The 26,992-nt window shown below is 37.5% G+C and overlaps 1 long non-coding RNA gene across 1 annotated transcript in view; it reads left to right on the top strand.

Annotated features, from left to right (window-relative positions):
- Nucleotides 1-26,992, top strand: part of LOC148754629 (uncharacterized) — a 74,303-nt gene that overhangs the window by 33,940 nt on the left and 13,371 nt on the right. Inside the window, exon 2 of the long non-coding RNA XR_016019930.1 lies at nt 8,615-8,771. This is a non-coding gene — a long non-coding RNA (uncharacterized LOC148754629). The remainder of the gene's footprint in view (nt 1-8,614; nt 8,772-26,992) is intronic.

Below are 26,992 nucleotides of genomic sequence, written 5' to 3'. Positions count from 1 at the left end.
AACTGAAGAGACTGACATTTTGTATATAAAATAATTTTTAATATATCATTTCATTAAGAGGTAAACAATGTTGCAACTCTCCAGTTTGCTAGTCAATGAGTATAAGGTTTCAATTATGCATGACGAATAAGTTCTAGAGTTCTGCTGTGTAACGTTTTGCCTATAGTCAACAATACTGTGCACATGAGAATTTAAGAGGGTAGATATCCTGTTGTGTTCTTACCACAATAAAAAAAGAATGTTTCAAAAAGGTAAACAACACATATTCAAAATGTAGATGAATCACATCAAAAGATACATAATTCTAGGTAGAGCTAGTGTCCTTTTTTACCAACCTCCTATGACCTGCTCTTTAACTCTAGAAACTGTCTGATATTGTCCTAGTTTCACCTGTGGTCCTTTACTATCTTAATACTTTCAGGTATTAATACTGAGCATGGCAGGCATGTTTCTTTAACTGGAATGAACCTTTGAACATCCAGGTTATGTTTCTCAGATGACTCTTAACTCCTCTGCTCTGGCCTTACAACTGTATTCCAGTGTCTCCCTCACTGTCAGTCACATAGTAGGTGCTTACAAACTACCTGCTGAATGTGTGAAAAGAAAGACTATCTTTTGATGTGGTGGAGGAGCAAACTGACTGGGTTACTTCTGATTAAACCAGACTGGTGACGTCTGGTAATGACCATGAAATGTTTCCCTTCCTAAATTATTTATAGAACTGTTTCTTAGAGAAGCAGGACTTTTTCTACCTTGAAAAGGTTCAAAAATTTTTTGAACATAATCAGTTTTTAAGAATGTTTTTACTATCTACCCCATACCCAGTATCTAACCTTGATTCTATGGAATAATCTATACTCGATTGACAGTCTGAGAGGAGCTGTGGAGTAAACCATTTTCCTCATTCTGACTTACTGCTGCTTTTTTCCAATTCCTCACTGGTTTTCCATTCCATGAATGTTTAAATCTATGTTGTTGTTTTTTGTCTATTACTGAATACCCACTAGAAATTTACATATGTAGACAAATTTATTTACATAGTTTTACTTAAGATCTGTGTCTGAAAGCATAGGTAATACATAGGTTAGAAAAGATTAATCACCGACCTAGCTTTGTGAACAATGTATTGGATGAAAGACTGGTGTCCAGTATTGTAAAACAATATTTTGTGAATTATAACCACAGTAAGTGAAAATGTCTTGGAATTGCTATAAACTCCATTAGCATTTCACAGCATAAATGCCTGCTCACCTTCCAATTTATAGGCTGAAACTTGTAAACATGGCATAGTGTTAAATAAAAGGAAACTATACTGGTGGTAATAGAAATCTAAAGGTAATGATTGTAAACTTGTTCATTTTTCTTTATGACAATTTCCAGATGGAGTTACATGGAACTGGAATACTTGGGGAGAATGTTAAAAATGTCTTTGTATATTGCTTAACTCTAAAGAGTATGAGTAAGAGTTAAACTAGTTGCTTTCTTAGGGCACATCAATGTAGCCAAATGAAACAAAGGAAATGCAATTACTTGGCGATAGTGATGACAGCTAATGTCAGTATGTTCTGTCAACACAGTTTCTGAAATTTATACCCAAAGAACTAAGGAGGATAAGCCATTTTGTAGAACTAAGATTTCCATATAGCAGACGTTAACTTTCTGAGTGCCAGAGCTTTATTTAACTGATTTCATTTTGTAGAAGTTTCCAAAAATGTGATACATGTCTTTCCTACCTCATTAAATATGTTACACAGTCATCTGATTTTTTTTTTAATTAAAGTTTATTGGGGTGAAAATGGTTAGTAAATTACATAGGTTTCAGGTGTACAATTCTGTAATACATCATCTATATATCACATTGTGTGTTTACCACCCAGAGTCAGTTCTCCTTCCATCACTATAATTTTCATCCTGTTTTTCCACAGCTCTGGAGGTTAGAAGTCTAAGATCAATGTGCTAGCAGAGTAGTTTCCTTCTGAAGCCTCTCTTCTTGCGTATACCTTACCTCAGTCTATGTCTTAATCCCCTCTTCTTTTTTTAAATATATATATATTTTTTATTTTTCAATTAGAGTTGACATACAATATTATATTTGTTTCGGATGTACAAAACAGTGATTAGACATTTACATAGCTGAAGAAGTGAGCAGCCTGATACATCTAGTACCCATCTAACACCATGTACAGTTCTTACAATATTATTGGCTATATTCCCTATGCTGTACTTTACATCCTCATGGCTCTTTTGTAGCTGCCAATTTGTGCTTAATTCCTTCCCCTTTTTCACCCATCCCCCAGCCCCCCTCCCATCTGGCAACCCTCAAAATGTTCTCTGTATCTATGAGTTTTTTTCTGTTTTGCTTGCTCTTTTGTTTTGTTTTTTAGGTTCCACATATAAGTGAAATCATATGGTATTTGTCTTCCTCTGATTAATTTCACGTAGCACAATACCCTCTAGGTCCATCCATATTGTTGTAGATGGCAAGGTCTCATTCTTTTTTATAGCTGAGTAGTATTCCATTGTATATACGAGTATGTACCACCTCTTCTTTATCCATTCATCTATTGATGGACACCCAGGTTGCCTCCGTATCTTAGTTATTGCAAATAATGCTGCAATGAACATATGGATGCATATGTCTTTTTGAATTGGTATTTTGGGTTTCTTCAGATAAATACCCAGAAGTGGAATTTCTGGGTCCTTCTTTGTCTCTTGTTATAGCCTTTGTTTTAAAGTCTATTTTGTCTGGTATAAGTATTGTTGCCCCAGCATCTGTTTGTTTGTTTGTTTCTACTATCATGAAATGTCATTTTCCATCCCTTTCTTTTCAGTCTGTGTGTGTCATTCAATCTGAAGTGATTCTCCTGTAGGCAGCATATGTATGGGTCTTGTTTTCTTATCCATTCAGCCCTCCTATGTCTTTTGATTGAAGGGCTTAATCCATTTACCATTAAAGTAATTATTGATAGATATGTAGTTGTTGCCATTTTATTATTCACATTTTTTATTTTTCTCTTCTTCTTGAAGAAGTCCCTCTACAATTCCTTGTAATACTGGTTTAGTGCTGATGAACTCCTTTACCTTTTCTTGTCTGGGAAGCTCTTTATCTTTTCTTCGATTCTAAAGGATAGCCTTGCTGGGTAGAGTAATCTTGGTTGTAGGTCCTAGGTTTTCATCACTTTGAATATTTCATACCAATTCCTTCTGGTCTGCAAAGTTTCTGTTGAGAAATCAGCTCTTATCTGATTTTTATTAGTGACTCAGAATCATTTTAAACCTGAAAATATAGTTTCAGTTACAGTCTTGATGGTGTAAGGACCTCAGCCAGACTTTGGGACTTCCTTTATGGATAAAGACTCCAGTGTGAGCTTTTATTTGAATCTCTTACCTCTCTGTATAGAGGTACCATAAATGAACATCCTGAGTAATAATGATACAGCTACCTTTATGTATAATTAGTGAGTGGATTGAATGCTAAAACCAAGTGGTTTTCTTATTATCTAGAAAATCATCATCTTTATTTTTTTACATTTGGATGCAGGATTCAGAACAATATCTCTTGTTTCTTCATTCTTTACAGAACAGATCATGGACCTACCTACATCAACTCATATATAATTATCTTATATTATTTGCTACCAAGATATACGAGTAAGAAAAATCATCATCACCATTTCAAGAATTTGTGAAATTGTGCTCTGCTGGAGGGTATATCTCAAGAGTAACAAATTGTTCATCATCACTCTTAGGTGGCAGCAGTACTGCAGGTGGAACACCCCACCTCAGTTTTCTCCAAGTCTTTTTTAATATTTGACTTCTAATAGAATCCCAAGCAATGATATATTAAAATGTCTATATTCTATGTTAACATCAGAATGAGAGATTTGTATCATCCCTGCATAATGCATCAACTTTCCCAAGAAATTTCATCTGTTATAATATATCATATTCTGAAAATTCACAGCATCAATGAGGTAATGTTTTGGGAATATATATATTTATATGGAAAGAGGGTGCCAAAAAATGTATACACATTTTAAGAAAGGAAATAAACTGTGCTAAAATTATACTGATGGTAACCACTCTGAGTGCCTCTTGTAATTGCAGAAGTCATACGTGACTTGTATTCATCTTTTCTTACTAGTATATATTGAGTATTACAATTTTAATACCGATTTTTTCCTTTCTTAAAATGTGTATACATTTTTTTAGCCATATATATATATATATATATATATATATATATATATATATATATTTCTGCTTTTTTTTTTTTTCTTGGAGTACTACCCTTGCTTTTTAAAAGTGAGCTCTCAAAAAATTCAGAGCAGTGGTTCTCATAGCGAGCGTGACTATCACTTGGGAACTTGCTTAAAACTGCCTCACCCCCCAAATCCTTAATAAGTGAGGGGTGTGATCCAGGATTTCACATTTTTACATATGTCCAGAGTATTTTTACAAATACTCCAGATAATCCTGATACAGGTAGTCCAGAAATGTCATTTTGATAAACAATGTCTAGATTGATAGCTTTCCACCCTGGCTGAACATTAAAATCATCTAAGGATATTAAAAAATGTTACTGTTTGGGCTCCACCACAGACCAATGGAATAGAACCTCTGGGGTGTGTCACAGGCATTGGTAGTTTTGAAACCTCTCCAGGTGATTTTGAAGTGCAACTATGATTGAGAACTGAGAGCATAAAGGTAGCTATTTTATTTTCTCCTGGTTCTAAAAAACACAAAAGATAATGGGACAAGAAAATGTTTCTCTGTATCAATGCATTGGCTTATGCTCTGTTAGCAAGAGGCAAAGTGTGATGTTTTTGAAAACTCTAGGATGATTACATTTTCCAGATTTTCTTTCAGGGGAGCTTACAGTAGTAAGCTGTACAGATCTAGACCACAACTGGTTCCAGCTGAATCAGGCTGTTACACAGTGCAGCTGCATGAAACTTCCCACAAAATCTGACTGTAAATAATATACTTGGTTCCCAACCCATTCAGCCTTCTTAGCATTGCCGGGCCATGTATCTCCTCCATGTATGTTCAGAATCTTGGATTAAACCTGTCACTGGGCATGAGGACTACACAGAGCTTTGCACTAGTAACTTACGTACTCACCACTGAGTTAGCTATGCTGCTGGTTCTCTTTTGATTCTGGTTTTGTCAACTGAGTTCTTGCCTCATTCCTTGCTGACCAGTTTTTGTTTTACACTCTAGTGTTAAAAACTTGGTTTTTTTATTATGCACTGCATGTGTGTGCCCCTACGTGATTCTAAATTCAATGCCTTCATGTTAGATGTTCAAAAACATACAAGCCCCGAGATAGAATCCCACATATCTTGCCTGAAGATTATTGTTTGTTTTAAGTGTTTGTTTTGATGTAAATTCATATTTACAGAAAAGTTTAAGAATAGTGTAAGGAACTGTCATATATCCTTTATCCAGATTCACCAATTGTTTATATTTTGCTTCACACACATTCTCTTCCGTGTGTGTGTGTGTGTGTGTGTGTGTGTGTGTATGTATGGAATAGAATAAGTTACTGACACCATGCCCACTTACCCTTAAATAGTCTAGTGTGTATTTCCTAGGAACAAGAGCCTTCTTCTGCATGACCACAGTTGTTATCAAAAGCAGGAAATTTAATATTGATATACTACTATTATCTATTCCATAGTTAAGGTTCAAATTTCATCAGTTGACCCAATAACATCTTGTATAGCTCTTCTTCCTGGTCCAGAATCCAACCTTGGATCACTCAATGAAATTAGTAGTCATGTCTCTTTAGGCTCCTTTAAATCAGAACTGTCCTTTTATCCTTCGTGTTTCTTGACTTTGACATTGTTGAAGTGTATAGGCCAGTTACTTTGCAAACTATCCCTCAATTATGTTTGTTTTGACTCAGATTATTAACTTTTGGCAGGGGTATCGCACAATTGTGCCTTTCTCAGGGCATCATAGCAGCAGGCTTACGGGAGTGGTTTGTCCTAACTTTGGTGATGTTAACTTTGATGATTTGATGAAAGTGGTGTCTGCTAGATTTCTCTACCGTAACTTTGTAACTAATAAGTAATTTGTAGGGAGTACCTTTAATGCTGGATGTATACCTTCTGTTCCTTGTCAATCTTTCACGCATTAGTTTTAACATGCATTGATGATTTTCTAACTCCTTATTATTTCTATGTTTACTAGTTGTTATTCTACTGTAAGAAAGAACCTCCCTTATCCCCTTTTTATTTAATTATATCCATATGGGCTCATGGATTCTTATTTTATTCAGTGGGATATAATACATCAGTATTAGTATTTATTCACGTGTTCATATTTTCCCTTTGAGCTGTCTTCTGTGTCCGTTTGACATGTCCCCAATATTCCTTAAGTACTTCCTTATTTTCTAGTTTGAAAAGATACTCTAGGTGCATCTTGTACTTTCTCTGTCCAGCTCTGGAATCAGCCATTTCTCCAAGGAGCCTTGGTTCCTTTTATTGGAGAATAATATTTAGACTCTAGAAGAGGGTAAACAGGGTCTAATATATGGCGATGGAAAGAGAACTGATTCTGGGTAGTGAACACAAAATGGGAGATATAGATAATGTATTACAGAATTGTACACCTGAAATCTATATAACTTTACTAACAATTGTCACCCCAATAAACTTTAATTAAAAAAAAAAAAGAAAGAAACCAAGATCTGGGAGTCCAGTGTTCTCATTGTTATTGGTGTGTCATTTTGGGGGTGGGGGTTCAGCAGACTGAGCTAGGGAATATGTCTTCCCAGGGGTGTATATTTCTCTCTCACTCTATATATAGTGAGTTCATACTGATACTTTCAATTCCAATTCAGCCAAACAGGGTACATTTCAGTATCCTTCCTTTCCATATTTGTAACTTCCCCAAGAGTGAGAAACTTAGTTCCTGTCATCCTCAAGATAGTTAATCTTTTGCTCAAGTCTGAAATATACAGAAGATAATTTCAAAATGTCTAATCCATGCCACTGTAAAAAACTAGTCTGGGTTTTAAATTTAAGCTCTAGGCTTCTAAAAGTGGGATCCTAACGAACAATATCCACTTTGCTCTCCCTGAGTACTTCCTTTGGTTAGTCTTTTTTTTTAATTGCGGTTTTCAAGTCCTAACCCCTAACATTTGCTGATAGATTTATATGAATTGTAAGATTCACTTCCTTGAATCTTTGACTGCTGCCTATTTTCAGTAACACTCCCAATCCTCTAGCACCGTATTGCAGATTATTTTTGGGCTTCTCCATATCTCCAGTAGGTCTATGTGATCTCTGACCCAGTTCACTTCCAGCTAAGCCATGGTTCAGACCAGTACATGGAAAAATTGGTAGTTTATCCTTATTGTGCTTAAAAGTAAAATTGTACTACGTATGTGTGCATGCACATACATGTGTATCGGTGTATTTGTGTGGGGAGCAGGTTATGGATGTGTGTGGAAATGATTCTTTGACAGTCACTTACGAAAGACAGAGTGAGCAACTATTGCCAAATCCACTCAGTTTTATCAGCATTGCAAATATATAATACATTCAGGTAATTTTCAGAAGTCTTTTTTTTTCCTGGAAAAAATTACATTCTTTTGCAGCATCATAAATTGCTGTCTTTTTTTTTAATACCAACTATATGTAGCCTTCTAATGTTCCATCTCACTTTGAAATGTCAAAGTCATCCTTCTGAAAAGTCACACAATTAAGTCAAATATATTGCCCAATAAAAATCTTTCACCTTCTCACTGAGCACTGGGACAAAGATAAGAGGACTTTAAGAACTATTCACACAGGCTATGGCCTGGGTCTTATAATTTGAGTATCCAGACTTTTAATGATTCAAAATCTATTTTTAAAAATCAAACACTACTCTTTTGGGGAAGACACTGAGAAGAGACAATATAGCATTTAAGATTGTGAACTCTGGAGTCAGATAGAGCTAAGTTACTTAACTTTTCTACAATTTAGTTTCTTCATCTTTCATCTGTGAAATGGGTGTAATAATAGTACTTAACTTGCAGGGTTGCTGCATTAGCTATGTTGCAGTAAAACATTTAACGGTGCATCTGACACCTAGGAAATGATAAATATTACCTCTTTTTATAAATACTGTTCAGCTCTATAATCCTTTTCTGTGCTTTTAGTTCTTAGTTGCTTTTCCTTTCCCCTTATAACCGTTTTGCAATTTTGCTCCTTGCCCTTCATCGAAGGGAGATTGTTTCATGATTTCCTCACTGCACTCATGTTAGCTGTGTTGCTTGTGAACGCAGTATTGGTCAAAGTTTATTGCTTATTCTGATATAGTTCAGCTTGTGCCCATAGAAATATCAGGTCTTCAGAGGCACTCTACTGAGGCCATAGTATGCATTTACGTGCTTCACATATCTAAAGGGCTATTAATGAGGTGTAAGGGACCCCTCATTGTTTCACCCCTAGTTACACTGCCAATCAGGTTTGTCTTGTCTCTTTATTGTTGGCTATCTTTTTCCTGATATATGCTGCTTTTGGCTTACCCCCACCTCCCAACTACTTTAAGTCACTGCCAATATACCTAACTTTTTTCCTCCTTTACTTGCTTCTCTAATATTTTCTTTACTTTTCAGGCATGAAATGTCTTCGGCTGATATTTTATATAAATCACCAGTCAACAGAACACTCTCCACACTGCAGAGTGAATTGACCAGTAATAATACACCGGTTCGAATATTTGGATCTCTGGTACTTCTCTCCTTTGCCCATTTGTTGATGGCCATTTGAAAGGTACTCCTTTGACCTTAAATATAGTTTTATTTTCTTTGGATAACTTTGAAGATATATACTATAACAGTAAACTGAGGGTTTTAGACAGTTAGTCTTTGGGGAATTGGGGTTTTATCAAATTTTGAACCCAGAAAAATCTTTCCTATAACAAATAAATAAATATATATGCATACACACACACACACACACACACACACACACACACACACACACACATATGTATATTCAGCAGCTTCTCTTTCTGGGAAGATACCATGAAAAGGCAGTACAGAATTTAAGATTATAGCTTCTGGAGTCAAACAGATTTGTCCTTGGAAGTGCACTGATAACACCCTTTTTGTCTATCTCCTCTCCTGATTTTTTTATCTCTAAAGAAACTACTCATCTGGAGGCAAAGGCCTCTGAAATCATTAGAGCCATAATAGCTTTACTTTCCCATTCCTAAAAGAGCAGAGAAACATTTCTTAAGTAAGAGCATCGTATTGACTAGGCACTAATTTCTACTTCTCTTCAGAGCTGAGCTATCTAACTGGGTTTGCACAAAGTGTCAGGCATATGCCTTAGTCATGGCGGGGATCGTGAGAACCTGCAGAGTGTTTCATCTAGAGTAACGATGTCAATGACAATGGTGATAAAAAGAAATATGTTCCTATAAAAGCAGCATTTACTGAGAGTTTATCATATACCAGGCTTTATTACAAGTGAGCAAACTGAAGTCCAGAGAGGTTAGTTAACTTGTCTGAAGTCACAAAGGTAGAAAAATGCAGATTCAGAGTCAGTGCTGTCTTACTCTAAAGCCCATGCTCTCTATTGCGCTATGCTGCTTATAGACCTATGTGAGTCTTGCATACTCTGCCCTACCCTAGACTCACACACAGAGAAGGAATCAGACTGGAACTCATTTGCAGAAATAAGGTTCCAGAGGTCTAGGTAAAACAAAGACTTATTTATTATTCACCCACATTCAAAACCAACGGAGCAATAAACATAGTGCCCAGAGACAGAGATTAAAACATCACATTTATTACTAAGTTATGTTTGAGGCAGTGGCTTGGAGCCCACCACTCTCATCTTGGAACTGCCCATCTGAGGGTCAATTTGGTTCTGCAGAGGATACCACCTACCTGGAGTTACTGCCTCACACTGGTCTGGTGTGAAGAGGGAAGGAGAATGCTTACAGATTTAGATTATTGGCCCACTAATATAATTTCGGACCAATGGCTGTAACCTACTCACCAGGTAGCTTACAGCATCTCAGTGGAGAGGAGTTAGGGGTGGGGCAAGAGACCTAGAAGTTTAATCCCTACTCAGGGAAACGGGAGTACTGAGGAAAAATATTCCCCCTCATATCTCTACAGTTTAGAGATTTTACTCAGTGACTCATACATTAAAAATGACATATCAAGGCTACAGTCAACCTATAGCTTTGTTTGAAAAGAAAAATAAAGGCTAGGTGAAAAGAAGCCAAAGAATTCCTTCTTGTTAGAAGTATAACACTTTCTGTGGCCCAGGAAGACATGGCTTTGAGGTCAACTTGCTTTTCGAATCAATGAAACTTACATAAGTGCTTCTCTGCTGAATCCTTTAGGTGTTTATATTTCATGAATAATCCATTTTCACAAGAAAGTCATATTATAGAAATGCATTCTCTTGGTCTTTCAAAAGCGTATATGATCAAATCCATGGGCATATGGAGGACAAACAGGGCAAACAGCAGAGGAGAAACTATGTGAATGTGTATACACCTCTTTTGTCCATCACAGAAGTGAATTGATGTATCTGTACAAGTAAATGGAAATTGAACTCAATGAGTTTCAATGAATGACAATTTTTACAAAATGGAAAAGAATAGTGGTTTTTATCTTATCTGTACAGTTTTTAAAAGGAATTTCATGACTTTGGTATTTGCATACAAATCAGATGTTGACACTGCAACAATGGTAATAATAATAATATTAATAATATCAACAGTTAATGTGTGCTTTCTTGTATCAGGAACCATGCCAAGAGTTTTACATATATATATATATATATACTATTATTTTTAATACTCACAGCATCCATATAATGTATATGCTACTGTTATTCACAATGTACGTAGAAAACTTAGGGTCAAAGAGTTTAAGTGACTTGCCTAAGTTCACTAGTCTAAATGACTTATTGGTAAGTCATTTAAGTCTTTCTCACCTCAAAGCCTGTAGTCTAAACCACTATGCAGTAAGCCTTTGTATGTTAAGATCCATAATTATAATCTTTCACTGATCCTGGGATTTAAAAACCTGGAGAGGTAAGGTATGAGGTGTTCATGTATTAGGTTATTCTGTAGCTCTATTCACATTTATCTAGAGCTTACTATGCTGGGCCCTAGCAAAACTGGCACAGTCCCTGCCTTCATATACCTCACTGTCCAGTGCACTGTTGAGACTCATCTCATTCTGTTAGGACAGTTTAGTCATCCTTGTCTACCCCTGGATTTGGAGGAGGGGGGAGCGTTGTAAAATACTACAAACAAACTTACTCTTTAAGAGACATATCTTCCCCATATTTTTTGCCCAAATGTATATGTCATCCCGATCCTGTGACTGGAAAGCAAGTGAGTCTGTAAAGGAAAATCATCCATAGGTGATGTTGTGGGTGGCAGTTGGATGGTTCACGAGGAGAGAAAGATGCCTGCCAACTCTGGTATAGCAACAGAGGGAGGAGCACAGTATGGGGTGACTTGGTGCTCTTTTGTCAAGGGCACAGCCTGATTACTCGCTACATCCCCAGCAATTTCCTTAGGAGCAAGCCCATAGCCGCTACACAGTCTGGTGTAGCATCTGAACCAGCCCCAACAATGGGAGGGAGTAAAAACCAAGGTGATATTTGGCTGTTGGGTGCTGGTTTTGTGTACTACAAGTGTGGAGTGCCGCGATAGATAAATAAAGAGCTCATGTATTAACATAACCCAACTTTCATCCAAGTGGACTGTGGTTTCTATTCTGTCTTTATAATTCACTGAGGCAAAACTACACTAATACATCTGCTTCCCACCCCTGCCTCCATTTATTATAAACATTGTCTTATGGCTGGTACGACTGATCTTCCTTTCAATACTGTAATTTCAAAACGAGATCTAAAATTTTAAATTTGAATGACATATGAAGAGGACTGTAATCTAAAGTGATTTTCTACTAATGCACAGGCTATAATATTAAAGACTTTATTATTTTGGTAGATGTTAATAATTCTTTTACCATGGAACACTTATTCCTTTAATTTCATGTAAAGTTAAATTTTATGATGTTTGCTTCTCCAAGATTATATAATCCTTTTTTATTATTGAAAAGATTTACAATTATGCAAATGATAATATCCAAAGAGACAAGCAGCAATTAACTGTGAAAGACAGGCTGCTACTGTAAGAATTGTATTCGCACCGAATGGAATTGGACTTTTCTTAAAATAAACCTTTAATAAGAAAATTCAGTTGGTACAGATTTTAAAGGCAAGCAGTTCATTGAGACAAGTTTGTAATCTTGCCATAATAGTTTTGCATTTTAATATTTATGGTTTTCTTTTACTCTAGTATGCTTTTAGCTCCTGCCCTATTAAAAAAAATGGCTGCTTCAGCAAGTAAGAAGTACGTGCGGAAAAAAATCTCACTCAGGTTTATATAAATTTAACCTAACTACTCACTGTCGTTATTAAGAAAACTGGGCAATAATAACCATTTTAAAGATTTTTTCAAACGTAAATGTGCTTCGTTTTTATTTATAGCCTCTCTAAAATTAAAACTAGTTTTTCATTATGATTCTTCAACGTGTATTGAGCTAGAATTTCCCTTGGGCCTACTTTTTGGTATTGAATTGCACACAGAGTGAAGGGCTTTTACTGCTTTAAGTAGTGAGACTCCATTTACTGCATTTCTTTTGCTGTCGTCTGTCACCATTCACAAGGGTCCAAAAAGACTTCAAGGTGGTGTAGCATACTTCTTAAAAGCACAGATTATTTTAGAAGCCAACAAACCTGGGTTCAAATCCTGGTACTTCCACTTATTAACTCAGTGGCCTTGGGCAAAATACTTAACCTCCTTGAGTCTTAGTGTGTCCATTTGTGTAAAGATTTTAATAATAGAACCTGATTCATGAAAATTAACTGACTTAATCCAGGTTTAGCACAATGTCCAGCACATAGTATGTAGTCATTGTGATAACTGCTATTATCATTACCTATCTTATAGAGTAGTGTGTACTCTGGAGAAATGAGTCTAAAAGTAGCATTCTAGGAGCTTTCTTTGTTGAAAAGCAGAAATGGGATAAGGTATGAAAGTTTTTACTCAGGCTGTACTTCATAATTAGTCTGATTTCTTACATTTGCAAGAGACAAAAGGAGAAAGAAAAAAGCATGATGGAATCTGTCATCGATTGCATCAAGTCATCCCAAGAAAAACAAGATGACTGCATATGTTGATCAGGATAAGAAAATCATAAAGCACTGACCACACATTTGAGTTGGTATTTAAATTCTCATTGGGCCTGGGTTTTTAACTGAAGGTATTGCAGAGGTAGGCACATATGGTGATAATTTGGCCAAGAGGCTGCATTTTAAATTGAGAGCTCTCAGGTTTTCATGGACTCTCAGGCTAGAAGGAGCCAGTTAAGGAAGTTCAAACTCACTTATTAGCCTGGGATCATTGGGGTTGGATTCCAATTTAAAACGTCAAAATAGCTTTGAGGACCAAGGGATTTAAAAAGCAGCATCAATTCTTTCCAAACCACCAGCACCACCTGCATAGTCAGTTCCCAGTTATGCATACTGAATCCCAGTTAACCACCATGGGTCTTGGGGGTAGGGCAAATAATGGAGCAGAGGCGAGTCATGGTGGGGCCCAGCTACAGACTTCAGAATGAAGCATATCAGGAGAAAAGCCATTGCCTGTTTTGTCCTTTCTTATTGCCCATCCTTTAAAACTTGCTGTCTGAGCTCTGCCACTAACTTACTTAGTGCCCATGGACAAGTCACTTATATCCCCCCTCTCTTAGTTTCCTCTCCTATAAATAGAGAGGGTAAAATTTCCAAGGTTCTTCTTAGCTCTGACAGTTTGTGATTCTTGCAGAAGATTGTAAGAATATGGGTAGATGAGTTTGGGTAGCTCTCTGAGTCTGATTCCAGGAGTATGATAGTGACTCTTCTCCCCTAGAGAGAGTTATTCTCACATGCTAACTCTGATTAGTAGTGAGTGGTGATGGTGGTGTGTGTGTGTGTGTGTGTGTGTGTGTGTGTGTGTGTCAGAGAGAGAGAGAGAGAGAGAGAGAGAGAGAGAGAGAGAGAGACAGAGACAGAGACAGAGACAGAGGAGAGAGAGAGAGAGAAATGAAGAATTAGAGTGAGAAGGTGAGCGAAGAGAGAGAAAGCATGATTGCACATATTGGAGGGAAGGTGGGACTGGGGAAATTCAGACTCAGAATCTTTTGAAATATTTCCTCTTACACTTGTATTCCTTCTGGGTCCCTGTAGGAGCTCTAACTTTAGAATCACACACAGACTTAATTAGTTTTTTTCCAAATTATTAATAAATTATTCAAACCATCTCTTCAAGCCGAGTTAGCTTCCCCAGACAACTGCTACCACAGAATACAAGCTACACCCTGATAAAAGAGAAGCAGCAGAAGTACTCCAGGGCTTCTGCCCCTCATCCACGAACAGACCTAGTGATGTGCTTTTCAGCAAGACCAATTCATTAACAGAGAAAACTGTTAATAGTGCTGGATTAGCTACCTGCGAGACCATCTGTGCCTCTTATACTGAGGCAACCGAGAATGACTGGTTTGGGAGGGTTGTATGATTTTCATACAGGTCAGAGTCAGGACTTGGAGGAATTAAATCTTTGAGACTGCTCTCCCTCTTAATATTTACTGAAGGCTGAAGGTCACCTTTTGTCTCTCTCAAGTCAGCAATCTTAAAGTCACGAACTCTTTCAATTTATTTGTTTTCATAAGGTGTGGATTAGACTCATAAACTGTGACATGGCTGTAAGAGATGATATGTTTGTAGGAATGTCTTCATACAGTTTGGATTACAATAGGGAATATTTTAGTAGAGATATCCCAATACATTGCTTCTTATTCTATTTATTCATATCCAAGGGTAATTATAGTAAGGCTTTATCCAGAGTAATCATGTTTTAAGTGCTTCCAACTCTCTTCTATATCAGGTCTCAGTAGCCCAGAATGCCAACCCCACCCTCATCCCATGTTGTTGGGAGGTACTTCAGTACACCGGTTATATACTTGGAGGGTTTAAGACTTGGATAAAGACAAACCTGGTTTCAAATCCTAACTCAGTCATTACATCCTGAGCCTGTGTGCTTTCATCTGTAAAATAGGACAATAACGTGGAACTCAAAAGGATGAAGTAGCATATAGGAATTCAATGAGAAAACATTCATAAAAAGCTTAACAGTGTTTTGGTCATAATAACAATAAATCTTATCTTTTATTTGCCCTAAAATTACCTGTAGTGAATCTGTTGTTTCAAAACTATGTTGCTTTCTTTTTTTTAATTTGACATTCAATATTATTTTATATTAATTCCAGGTGTACAGTTTAGTGGTTAGACATTTGTATAATTTAAATGATCCCCTGACTAGTCTAGTACCCACCTGGCACTGTACATAGTTATTACCATATTACTGACTGTATTCCCTATGCTTTCCTTTGTATTCCCATGAGTATTTTGTAACTACCAATTTATATTTCTTAATTCCCTCCCCTTTTTCACTCATTCCCAACTGCCCTCTCTCTGACAACCACCAAAATGTTCTCAGTATCTATGAGTTTATTTCTGTTTTGTTTGTTTCTTTATTTTGTTCTTTAGATTCCACATATAAGCAAAGACACATTGCATCTGTCTTTCTCTGTCTGACATACTTCACTCAGCGCAACACCCTTCAGGTCCATCCTTGCTGCCATAGATGGCAAAAACTCATTCCCATCCATGGCCAAGCAATATTCCATTGTATATATGTACCACTTACTCCTTATCCATTCATCCATCGATGGACATCCAGGCTGCCCCCACATCTTGGCCATTGTGAACAATGCTGCAATGAACATAGGGATGTCCATGTCCTCTTGAAGTAGTGTTTTAGGTTTCTTTGGATAAATACCCCAAAGTGGGATTACTGGGTCCTTCTTTATCTTTTGTTATAGCCTTTTTTTAAAGTCAATATTGCTACCTCAGCTTTTTTGTTTGTTTGTTTCCATTTTTATAAAATATCTGTCTCCATTCTTTTACTTTTAATCTGTGTGTGCCTTTTGATCTAAAGTGAGTCTCTTTTAGGCAGCATACTGGTATGTAAAGGTCTTGTTTTCTTATCTATTCAGCCACCCTGTGTCTTTTGATTGGAACATTTAACCCATTTACATTTAAAGTAATTGTTGATAGATATGTAGTTATTGCCATTTTATTATTCATATTTTTTATCTTTTTTTTTTTTTCCATCTTAAGTCCGTCTAAGATTCTTTATAATACTGCTTTTGTGGTGATGAACTCTTTTACCTTTTTCTTGTCTGGGAAGCTCTTTATCTGTACTTTGATGCTAAAGAGCATTGCTGGGTAGAGTAAGCTTGGTTGTAGGTCCTTGCTTTTCATCACTTTGAATATTTCCTGCCAATCCCTTCTGTCCTGCAAAGTTTCTCTTGAGAAATCAGCTGACAGTCTTAAGGGGTCTCCCTTGTAGGTAACTCATTGCTGTTCTCTTGCTGCTTTTAAGATTCTCTCTTTGTTTTTAAACTTTGGTGTTTTAATTATTATGCATCTTGGTGTGGGCCTGTTTTGGTTCATCTTCTTTGGGACTCTTTGCACTTCCTGGGCTTGTGGATATTGTCTTTGCCAGGGTAGGGAAGTTTTCCATTATATATTTTTTCAAACAGGTTTTTGATTCCTTGCATTCTCTCTTCTCCTTCTGGTACCACTATGATGAGAATGTTGGTAAACTTGATGTTGGCCCAAAGGGCCCTTAAACTCTCCTCATTTTTTGAATTTTTCTTTTTGATATTCTGATCCAGTGTTTTCTGCTACCTTATCTTCTAAATCACTGATTTGATTCTCTGCTTCATCTAATCCACTTTTTATTCCCTCCAATGTATTCTTCATTTAAGTTATTGTAGTCTTTATTTCATGAGCCACAAAGCAATTCACAGATGGCTTCTGACCACACGGAGCTTGGAGGTGCTTTGAAAGGCCAATCAGTGAACCAAGGCCAGCTGTCACTTGTGCTGTGTTTAGGGCTGCTCAGCCAGAGGTACAGGATACTCCGAAGCCAGATGCTGCTTGTTTGGGTTTTGTGAACCTTTGAGAGATCTTATGGAAGTCCGCAGCATGAGCTAATACATGTTGTTTTTATGGAAAAGCCACTGGAAGCAGCTTGGGTGGGCCCAAAAGTTGGGTGTGGAATGCATGGTCTCAGGGAATCAAACAAAAGGTGATAGCATGATGGAGACTCAGATATGGCATTTACCTGTGTCTGCACACAAGAAAAAAGGGGAGGGCTCAACAAAGAAACCATGTCTTCTGCCAGCTCCTCCCTCTGGGAAAAAGCTGCCCCTCCAGCCCTCACACTGAAGCCAGACAACTCAATTCCACCCCATATGTCCCTGGTGCCTCTCCTGCTGCTGTGCTAGCGCTGGAGCTCAGAGCTATTGAGTCCATCAGCAAGTGAGTCTGTGCATGGTCCCTTTAAGAGGAGTGCCTGGGACTCTAGCCACCCTCCATCTCACTCAGCCACAATCTATGTGGGTGTTTACAGCCAGAAGTTATGGGGACTTCTCTCTTTGGAGTGGAACTCTGAGCTGGGGAGGGTGGAATAGGCCTGGGGCAACTTGCTCATCGGGGAGCACTTCCGCAGCTGAGATATCCCTCCCAATTTTTAATGGTCACACGCGGGTGTGGGATCAGTCCGTTCTGTGTCTCCACGCCTCCTACCAGTCTCTGGATGGCTTCTTCTGTCTGTCTATAGTTGTAGGGCTTCAGTTCTGCTAGATGTTAGGTGATTCTCAGTGATGGTTGTTTTGTAGTTTAGTTGTAATTTCAATGTGGTCATGAGAGGAGATGAGCAGAACGTTTACCTACTTTACCATCTTGACTGTACCAAGTTCTGTTGCAAGCTTTTAAACATTTAAAAAATAAGGTTATCGGACATGAGATGGCCTATCCTTGTTAAACTATCTTTTAAAATTTTATTTATTTATTAAAATGTGTGTTTCTAAACTTTTAATTTTCTGATAATGGGAGATTCACATGCACTATGAAAAATAATATAGAGATCCCATGTAACCTATATCTAGTTTCCTTCAATGATAATATCCTGTAAAACTATAGTGCACAATTTACAGGATAATATCCTGTAAACTACAGTATCACAACCAAGATACTGCCATGAAACAATTCACAAATCTTATTCAGATTTCCCAGTTTTATTTATAAGTGTGTATGTGTGTATGTGTTAAGTTAAATGCTATTTATCATATAGTAGGTTCATGTATCTAACACCACAGGCAGGCAAGGCACAGAAAACTTCCATGATCACATGAATCCCTCATGTTGGCCTTTTAGAGCCATATCAGTCTTTCCCCATATTCCCTGTCCCTAACCCCTAGCAACAAACAATTTGTTCACCATTTCTATTATTTTCTCAATTCTAGAATACTATATAAATGGAATCATGCATTATGTAATCTTTTGGTGTTGGCCTTTTACACTCAGCACAATTCCCTGGAGATTCATCCACGTTGTTGAGTGTATCAAGTTTGTTCCTTTTTACTGCTGAGTAGTATGACATGGTAGGGTATACAGTTTTTTAACCATTCACCCTTTGAGAGACACCTGGTCTAGTTCCAGTTTTTTGCTATTATAAATCAAGTTGCTTGAACATTCTTATACAGATTTTTGTGTGAACACGGTTTTCATTTCTTTGGGGTGAATGCCTAAGAGTACAATTGCTGGGTCATATATGATTGCATATTTGGTTTTATAAGAAATTGCCAAAGTATTTTCCACAGTGGCTGTACCATTTTACTTTCTCACCAACATTGTATTAGTGACGCAATTTCTCCACATCCTTGGCAGCATTTGTTGTTTTGACTATTTTTAATTTTAGCCATTCTGATAGGTGTGTACTGCTGTCTCACTGTGACTTTAGTTTGCATTTCCTTAAGGGCTATTTCTGGGTTCTGTATACTGGGTTCTGTATTCTGTTCAATTGATCTGTCTATCCTTCCACCAATAGCACACTGTCTTGCATACTATAGATAAACATTAGGCCTTACTATCCCACTTGATTCTTCTTTTTCAGTATTATTTCAGCTATTCTAGGGATTATGCATTTTCATATAAATTTCAGAATAATATTGTTTATGTCTACAAAAAACATGCTGGGATTTAGCATTTAGTTGTTGATTATTATCATGTTACTTGTAGGGATTTTTAGATACTCTATGTCATGTTGAAGGATTTCCCCTCTATTCTTAGTTTACTGAGTGTGTTTATCATAATCATTTGTTGGATGTGATACAAGATTTTTCTCAAACTATTGAGATAATCACATTTATTTTCTATATTTTTTATATAGTGTATTACATTAATTGATTTTCTTATGTTGAACCACTCTATCAAACCTTGGATAAATCCCATTTGGTCCTAGCTAAAACCTGCACATCCATCTAAACTCAACTCAGGTATCACCTCCAGGCTGTCTTCCCACATACTGCCAAGTTGGTCAGGTACCTTTCCTTTCAGTTTCTAAAATAACTTGTTTTTATCTACCCTTACTCTTTGCTATATTTCCTGTAAAATAATAATGCTTATTGGGCTTTTTTCCCAACTAGGCTGTGAACCCTCTGAGAGTTGCATTCTGGGTTCATTCATCTTTGTATTTCCAGTGACTAGCATAGTGCCTGCTGCTAATGGATACTTAAATGCATGTTTGGGGGACCAAAGAATGGTGTCTTCCCTTTCTAAGAAGTTAGGAATGAGAGAAACAATATCCTTGTCATTCCCTAAGTTTTCTGACCTAGGTATTGATTTTATTGTCTTTATCAGTTTGTGTGTTGGGAATGTGAGTCATGATTCAGTCCTCTCTGGGTAAATATAGAATTTGTACTTCCAAGAGTGCAGTGAGAACTCTAGCAGCAAATCCTAGACCAAGCTAAGAGTCCAAGTTTTTCCACTACTAAAGGAAGTCCTTGACTAACTCCAAATTTTTTTTCTTCCTCATTCAAACCTTATTGAACCTCTATTATGAGTCAAGACTTATGGTTGGAATTGGGGATACTAAGGTAAATATCATACCATCTTCATCCCAGAAAATCTTTCAGTTCTGTTTTCCCTCATTCTTTGATACTCCCTCTGCCTCTACATTTGCTCTGGGATTAAAATGGAAAGAAAATTGTGGTAAAGTTCCAAATTTAATATCACTATGAAATGAGAGGAACAAAAGTACTTTAGAAAAAAATAGCCAGAGGGCATGATTGACACTGTTACCATTTTTTGTAGGTATAATGCTTCATTGTGTACACATCCAAGAACTAGTGTGGTATGGTGGAAAGTGCCTGAGGTCTAGAGCCAGACAGAACTGGGTTTGAATACTGGTTCTGCTACTTACTGGCTGTGTGACATCTATGAGCTTTATATTTTCACCTACAAAATGGAAATAATGATATCTGTCTCTAGGACAATTTTGGAGATTAAATGACATGATATATATAAAGAGCCTGGGACATAATAAACATCCAATACTTTTTAAGCCTTAAACCCAAAGCCCACCCATCTCCCTCCCAGTCTCTTTTAGCAGTTGATAGTTTCACTTTTTAATAATAGTCCAGTTCTATAACACAAATTTCTTTAAAACTGAGAATGGCAGGCCCTAAAAAATTGAAAACATCAATCCTCCTGTGAGAAAGCAATCAGGTTTTTGCAAACATAAATACTGGCAGAGGATGCCACATGCCTCACCTTCACACCCCATCCTTGAGTGACTGAGTGGGTGATCACTGTGCCAGGGAGGTCTACTGTGCACATGGAGTTTAGGGAGAGGAGGCTGCCAATATTAACTCATTGATGTCCACTTATTTCAGCTTTAAAAAGAGAATATGTCACCTGAGTAAACATATTCAGTATACTTTCCCCAACTAGATATGTCCATTTCAGAGATGGAAGATAACATGCTTGTCAGTCTTGTCAGCTTATAAGCCTTGGAAGAGAAAAGTGGTGCCATTAAGCTGACAGTTTCAGGACAACAAATCTTAAAATCTTCAACTTTCAGACTTTAGTGTCTGCTTTGTGTGATCACCTGAAATAGATTTACAGAAGAAAGGATGACACCCTGTGAGATGGCAGCACATCATAGAGGCTTAGTCAGTCAGGGCAAGCTGGTGCCCCTGGCCTGGTGGGGCAGAGGCCAAGCTTGTGTTATGTTTAGCTTCCACTATACCCATCTTTACCCTTTCTTCCTCCCACTTTTACCTGTCACCCACTTTTCTTGGGACTGAGTAAGAAGGAGGGCAGCTGGAGTCCTAGGCACTCATCTTAAAGGAACTGCACACGGACATACCCACCACTGGAATCACTGGCTCTGAGCTCTAGCACTGGAGCAGCAGCAGGAGAGGCAACAGGAACATGTGGGGAGTGGCAAAACTGAGTTGTCTTGCTTCAGGATAAGGGCTGGAGGGGCAGCTTTCTCCTGGATGGAGGAGCTGGCAGAAGTCATTGTTTCTTTGTTGAGCCCTCCCCCTTCCTGGCATGCAGATACAGGTGGCCACCATATCTGACTCTCCATCAAGCTGGCTGACACCATTCATTCGACCCACCATGGTGTTTCTGAGATCATGCTCCATCCAACTTGTGGGCACACCCAAGCCACTTCAGTAGCTTTTTCAAACAAACTGCCTGCCTTGGCTCATGCTGTCGACTTTCCTATGGTCTCTCAAAGGTTGGTGGAACTCAGACCAGCAGCATCTGGCTTGAGTGTGTCCCATGCCTCTGGCTGAGCAGCCTTAAGCCTGGCACTAGGGGCAGCCATTGTTGGTTCACAACTTGGCCTCTTGAGGCACTTCCAAGCACAGCATGAGTGGCAGCCATCTGCAATTGTTTTGTGGATCCTCCTCAGTGGCCCTGCTTGGGGTAAGGGCTGAGGCGGAACTTGACCTGCAGCAGGTTCCCCCCTCAGGTGGCCTTGAGGCTGGTGCTCCCAGTGGCCAACTTGGAAAGGATCTGGAGCATCACTCATACACCTCCAAGGACAACACACCCAGAGCCCTGCTGAGGCAGATCCTGCTCTGTAGGTTCAGCCCCTGTACCACAACTCCTCCACTGCAGTCATGGCCAGTCCTCACAACCAGTGAGCCCAAGGGTCAATCCCTTCCATTATTGTGCAAATAGCAACCAAGGCTCAACTGCAAGAGGAGGGCACACACAATCCACACAGGGGCACTCCTGGAGTGCATGGCTAAGAGGACCAGGAAGACTGCGCCACTGGGCCCCACGGGACACCTACTACATAAGGCCACTCTACTAAGACCAGAAGACATAGTAGCCCTACCAAATACACAGAAACAAACACAGGGAGGCAGCCAAAATGGGGAGACAAACAAACATGTCCAAAATAAAAGAACAGAACAAAACTCCAGAGAAAGAACTGAAAAAAATTGAGACAAGTAATCTACCAGACACAGGGTTAAACTCACTTGTTATAAGGATGCTGAATGATCTCAGGGTGAACTTCAACACAGAGATAGGCAACATAATATTGGAGATAGAAAACATACCTAAGAACCAGTTAGAAATAAAGAATACAATAACTGAAATGAAGAACATATTAGAGTGAATCAACAGTAGATTAGATTAAGCAGAGGATCAAATCAGTGATTTAGAAGATAAGGTAGCAGAAAATGTCAGATCAGAACAGCAAAAAGAACAGATACTCTACCCCCCAAAATGAGGCGTGTTTAAGGGGCCTCTGGGACAATATCAACTGCACCAACACTCACATTATAGGGGTACCAGAAGGAGAAGAGGGAGAACAAGGTATTGAAAACCTATTTGAAGAAATGACAGAAAATTTCCCTAACCTGGTGAAGGAAATAGATACACAAGCCCAGGAAGTGCAGAGAGTCCCAAACAGGATGAAACCAAACAGGCCAACACATCACAATTAAAATGCCAAAGGTTAAAGACAAAGAGAGAATCTTAAAAGCAGCAAGAGAACAGCAGTTAGTTACCTACAAGGGAGCCCCCATAAGACTGTCAGCTGATTTCTCAACAGAAACTTTGCAGGCCAGAAGGGATTGGCAGGAAATATTCAAAGTGATGAAAAGCGAGGACCTACAACCAAGATTACTCTGCCCAGCAAAGCTATCATTTAGAATTGAAGGACAGATAAAGAGCTTCCTAGATGAGAAAAAAGCTACAAGAGTTCATCACCACAAAATCAGTATTACAAGGAATTTTAGAGGGACTTCTTTAAGACAAAGAAGGTGAAAAATATGAATAATATGATGGCAATAACTACATACCTATCAACAACTACTTTCAATGTAAATAGATTAAGTGCTACAACCAAAAGATAGGGGGGCTGTATGGATAAGAAAACAAGAATCTTACATATGCTGCCTACAAGAGACTCACTTCAGTTCTAAAGACCCGCACAGACTGAAAATAAAGGGATGGAAAAAGATATTTCATGAAAATGGAAACAAAGAAATACTTATGCCAGACAAAATAGACTTCAAAACAAAGTCCATAACAAGAGACTAAGAAGGACTTAATAATCCCACTTCTGGGTACTTATCCATAGAAAACCAAAATGCTACTTTGAGGGGACATACTCATCCATACATTCATTGCAGCATTGTTTACATAAGCCAAGATATGAAGGCAACTTGGGTGTCCCTGAATGGATGAATGAATAAAGAAGAGGTGGTACATATATGCAATGGAACATTGCTTAGCTATAAAAAAACAATGAAATCTTGCCATTTGTGAGAACATGGAAGGACCTAGAGGGCATTGTGCTGAGTGTAGTAAATCAGTGAAAGATAAATGTCATATGATTTCACTTGTAAGCGGAATCTAAAGAACAAAATAAATAAACAAATGAAATAGAAACAAACTCATAGATACAGAGAACATTTTAAACATTGCCTGATGAGAGGGGGGTAGGGGATGAGTGAAACATGGGAAGGGATTAAAAAGTACAAATTGGTTGTTACACAGTAGTCATGGGGATGTAGGGTATAGCATAAGGAATATAGTCCATAATATTGTAATAACTATGCAGGGTGTCAGATGGGTACTAGATCTATTGGAGTGATAGATGGGATGGAGGTTGGGGACAGGATCAAAAAGGTGAAGGGATTAAGAAATACAAATCAGTGGTTATAAAGTAGTCATAAAGTAAAGCATAGGGAATATAACCAATAATATGGTAATAACTATGTGTAGTGCCAGATGAATACTAGACTAGTCAGGGGGATCACTTCTTAAATTATATAAATGTCTAAGCATTATGCTGTACACCTGAAGTTAATATAAAATAACATTGACTGTCAACTTAATGGAAAAATTAAAAAAAGGAGTGAAAATATAAGGTGGAATAAGAGTTTCAAAGTTCCAGGGATAAAATAAATAAGTCTTTAGTATGTGATATACAGCATAGGAAATATAGTCAATAATACTGTGATAACATGGTACAGTGTCAGATGGTTGCTAGACTTAGAATGGTGATCACTTCTTCAGCATTGGGAATACAAACTATAATGTGGTAATAACTCGGAATAGTGCCAGGTGGGTACTGTTGAGTAACTATGATCTATCCCTGAAACTAATATAATATTGTATGTTAGCTATATTTTAATAAAAATCTTTAAAAAAGAAAAAAGGATTAAAATAGAAAAATACCAAATGTAATAAAAATAGTGAATGTCATTTTTCCAATAGAGAGCTGGTTAAGACAGAACTCTACATATCTGAAATTTCAGGGTTTGCTTTGACATCAAGTTAATTAGGGTGTATCTGGTCCAGTCTCCTATCTCTGACTCTTTAGCTCACTGACTGACCATAAAATAGAATACTTTTCTCTTTGTCTCACCATTTTGTTTGAATTGTACTTTCTTTCATGTCGTGAAAATTGATGAAATATGGAGATGCTGAGTTATCTTTCTTTTTAGTTACACACAGACACACAACACACACATACACACACACAAACACACACACAAAGTAGAAAATTAGGCTTAAAATTTGTTTGTGCTGTCATTCTGTTTTGCCTTCAAAGGTTTGTTAATGTGCAGGTTTTATTATTAAAGACATTGAAGTAGAGAGTACCACTTTCCACAGTGATGTTCAGCTATTACCCAAGATATTACCCAAGTCTCAAAATCAGGTGACATTTTGAGATAATGAGGCAAGACATTTTTTTCTTTTTCTTTTTTTTTCATTAAAGTTTATTGGTGTGACAATTGTTAGTAAAGTTACATAGATTTCAGGTGTACAATTCTGTATTACATCATCTATAAATCACATAGTGTGTTCACCACCCTGTCAGTTCTCTTCTCATCACCATATATTTGATCCCCTTTACCCTCATCTACCACCCCCCTTACCTTCTGATAACCACTAAACTATTGTCTGTGTCTATGAGTTTTTGTTTCACCTTTGTCTTGTTCTTTTGTTGTTTTTGGTTTATATACCACATATCAGTGAAATCATATGGTTCTCTGCTTTTTCTGTCTGACTTATTTCGCTTAGCGTTATAATCTCAAGATCCATCCACGTTGTCACAAATGGTCCTATTTCATCTTTTCTTACCACCGAATAGTACTCCATTGTGTATATGTACCACAACTTCTTTATTCACTCATCTATTGAAGGACATTTTGGTTGTTTCCATGTCTTGGCCACCGTAAATAAAGCTGCAATGATCATTGGAGCACACTTGTCTTTATGTATAAATGTTTTTAGATTTTTGGGGTAGATATCCAGGAGAGGGACTGCTGGGTCATATGGTAATTCTATTCATAATTTTTTGAGGAACCTCCACACTGCCGTACATAGCAGACATTTTTCTCTTCATGGTCATTACGCATATCCTTTCGGAAAGGAAAGTCATTTGATATATTGGAAGACCACATGAGGCCCAGTATCCTGACACCACACCAATTAAGGGTAGGTTAGCAACATTCCAATAATTTCCTGTATATATCAACTGTTAATCTGGGATACTGGGCCCCCAATCATGGTTTTTCTTGTTATTGGAAATTGTAAGTCGATTCATTTTAAAACAACCACAAAAATTAGTGAGAATGTTTTTTAAAACAATCCCACCATTATCCACTATGAGATAATGATTGTCAACACCTTGGTTTATTTCCTTCCAGTGTTTTCTCTATGCATAGGTTGTATGTGTTTATGTATAAACAAATTTAACAAAAATTGGGATTGTAGTCTATGTAGATTTGTATCCTGATATCTTCATTTAAGAATATATCATAAAGATTTCCCCATGGCACAGGCTGCTTAATATTTCATAACTATACTTTATTTTGCCACTCTCTTACTGTTGAAGATTCAGGTTGTTTTCAGTTTATCAGCATTATAAATGTTGCAATGATGTTTATCCACATAAATTTTTGTCCAAAAACTATCAGTTTGTGAGGATACATTTGTACAAGAAATATCACTGGGTTAAGAACATGGACAATTTTAAGGTTTTTGATATATAAATTCATGTTGCCCTTCAGAAACATTGTTTGATTTAATTCTCAGTGTCTTTTCTCTGCATGCTTTCCAGCACTAGAATGTGTGGATGTACACACACACACACACACACACACACACACACACACACAATCTTTATCAGTGTGGGAAAGTGTGATAACCAAAAATAATGTTTCATTACTTTAGTATCTTTTTAATCATGGTTCTTTGCCATTGGGATATTAAATTTGGGGTAAGTTCTTCATCCCTAAAGATGGCTCCTGTAGAAACAACCAAGTAATGCATCTCCTTGAATGATAAGTGAAAAGTCTCACTGCTTGATTCTCTGATATGTGTCTAGAAGGATAGGATTGAGGGGTAATAAAAGCCAAATTCTACAGAACCAGTAATGTATGCTAAATCCTTTATGTTATTTCTAACTTCACTATACAATTTCAAAGAATTTACCTCATTATACTGATGAGGAA

This window comes from Rhinolophus sinicus, chromosome 18, assembly GCF_057876585.1.
Source record: "Rhinolophus sinicus isolate RSI-liver-muscle chromosome 18, RSI-T2T, whole genome shotgun sequence".
Classification (NCBI taxonomy): domain Eukaryota; kingdom Metazoa; phylum Chordata; class Mammalia; order Chiroptera; family Rhinolophidae; genus Rhinolophus; species Rhinolophus sinicus.
This window is presented reverse-complemented; position numbering and strand designations above follow the sequence as displayed.